The 2,118-nt window shown below is 48.3% G+C and overlaps 1 long non-coding RNA gene across 1 annotated transcript; it reads left to right on the forward strand.

The window, feature by feature from the left end:
* The first annotated feature begins 484 nt into the window (after positions 1–484).
* LOC105550708 lies at positions 485–1,635 on the forward strand. Its single transcript, XR_001007760.1, has 2 exons — positions 485–836; positions 1,433–1,635. It is a non-coding gene; the product is annotated as an uncharacterized LOC105550708 (long non-coding RNA).
* The last annotated feature ends 483 nt before the right edge of the window (positions 1,636–2,118 follow it).

Consider the following 2,118-nt stretch of genomic DNA (forward strand, 5'->3'; position numbering starts at 1 on the left):
GTAGGGAGTTGAGACCCCGGGGAGGAGGCCGGATAATGCCTCGCCGCGCCCCCGGCTGCGGGGCCGTGGTTTTTTCTCTCCTCCTGGGAGTAACGAGCACGACGGCCCCTCACCCCTGAATTAGCCTTCTATTTCCATTTGCGACTTAGAAGCTTCCCGGCGCCTCATCTGTGCTCACCTGAGTTGAGGATCAGGAATGGGAGGGGGCACAGTCATTGCCTCGCGGGCGGGGCGGGACCCCAGCGGACGGCTTTGTGCGGACTTTCGGCACCGTTATCCCCCCGCCGCCAGCCCTACACCACCTGGGGCCGGCGCGCCACTTTACTGTTCGGGGCCCGACCCATCGCGTTACTGCTCCGGGGACCCGGACCGCCGATCCCGGGGATGGGGGACTCCAAGACTCAGACCCCACACGGGAGACCCCGAGACCTCAGACCCTACGGAGGGGACCCTGAGACCTCAGACCCCACCCGAGGACCCCGAGGCTTCAGACCCCCACAGGCTGACCCCGAGATCTCAGACCCCCGCAGAAGGATCTCGAGAGCTCAGGTCCCCAGTGGGGGAGTGAATGAGACTTCGGATCCCTGAGGCAGCAAATCCCTGTGGGGCATCCCAGGACTCAGATCACCGCATGGTGACCCCAGACCTCACATTCAGGCAACCCCCAAGCCGCCGATCGGCCGGGCACTACCCACTATCCCGGCGACCTCCCTAGAGCTCAAAGGCTTGGCCCTCCAGCTCCTGTGCCCTGCCTGCTCCCAGGCTCAAAACTCCCGCGCACGGATCCCCGCCCCGGAAGCAACCAGATTCACGGGAGGTTACCTGACTGGTCCAAGGTGATACAGCTGGTAGCTGTCGAAGATGTTGGTACTGAAACTCATGTACTTTTCGTTCTTTCTATTGAATCTAGAGGTAGAATATATGTACAAGAATATCAACTACCATCTACTCAGGTCCCTGTTTCATCTGTTTATTCATTCACTCAGCGGTTAATAGGATCCAGTGAGCCCTCTGTGGTTCTGAAGGATTGCCTTGAGTATATGCAGCCTCAAAAAACCCACTTCCTAGGCTCAGTCTTTGATCAATATTTATCATTATCACAAGTTATTGCTCTAATAAGCTCTACTCGGGAGACACGGTGTTATGGTTTACTTGGGAGTGTGAGTTCTGGTCATCATTGAAGACTCACGTACTTTTACTGAGAAAGTGACATTGATCTCTGTAGATTTAGAATTAAATGATATGATGAAGTATATAAACCCATTACTTTTAGTCAAGGTGGTAAAAAAAAATTTAGTATTTGATAGATTTTTCAGCTCCACTATCACAAATATTTTGTCCTAGGATTTCTTCTAGAAATATTACTGTTTGGGGTTGTATATTAGGTATAGGATCTACTTTTTTATTTATTTTTATTTATTTTTTTTTTCAGGCAGGGTTTCACTCTGTTGCCCAGGCTGGAATGTAGTGGTGTGATCACAGCTCACTGCAGCCTCAACCTCCTGGGCTCAAAGGATAAGATCTACTTTTAATTAATTTTTGTATACGGTATGGGATAGCGACCAAAGTTCATTTTTTTGCGTGTATACATATCCAAATGTTCCAGCATCATTTGTTAAAACGTTATTTTTGTCTCTACTGCATTTCCTCTGTGCTTACGTCGAAATCTGTGTCGCATATGTATGTGTTTCGTTTTAGGCTTCCTATTCTGTTCCATTGAGCTATTTATCTTTTTGCCGCCAGCACCATGCTGTTTTAATTATTGTAGCTATATAAATAAGTGATGAAATAAGGTAGTTTATGTCCTACAACTTTGTTTTTATTTTTCAAGCTTATTTTGTATCTTCTAGATTCTTCAGATTTCCTTGTAAATCTTAGAGTTGTCTTGTCATTTTGCACAAAAAAAAAGACTGCTGGGATTGTGTTTACAGATCAATTTGGGGAGAATTGACATTTTAACCGTATTAAATCTTCTGACCCATTCACATTTAGGTCTTTTAAAATTTCTCTGGCCGGACACGGTGGCTCACGCCTGTAATCCTAGCACTTTGGGAGACCGAGGTGGGCGGATCCCGAGGTCAGGAGATCGAGGCCATCCTGCCTAACACAGTGACACAC

This window comes from Mandrillus leucophaeus, unplaced genomic scaffold (genome assembly GCF_000951045.1).
Source record: "Mandrillus leucophaeus isolate KB7577 unplaced genomic scaffold, Mleu.le_1.0 Scaffold495, whole genome shotgun sequence".
In the NCBI taxonomy this organism is placed as follows: Eukaryota; Metazoa; Chordata; class Mammalia; order Primates; family Cercopithecidae; genus Mandrillus; species Mandrillus leucophaeus.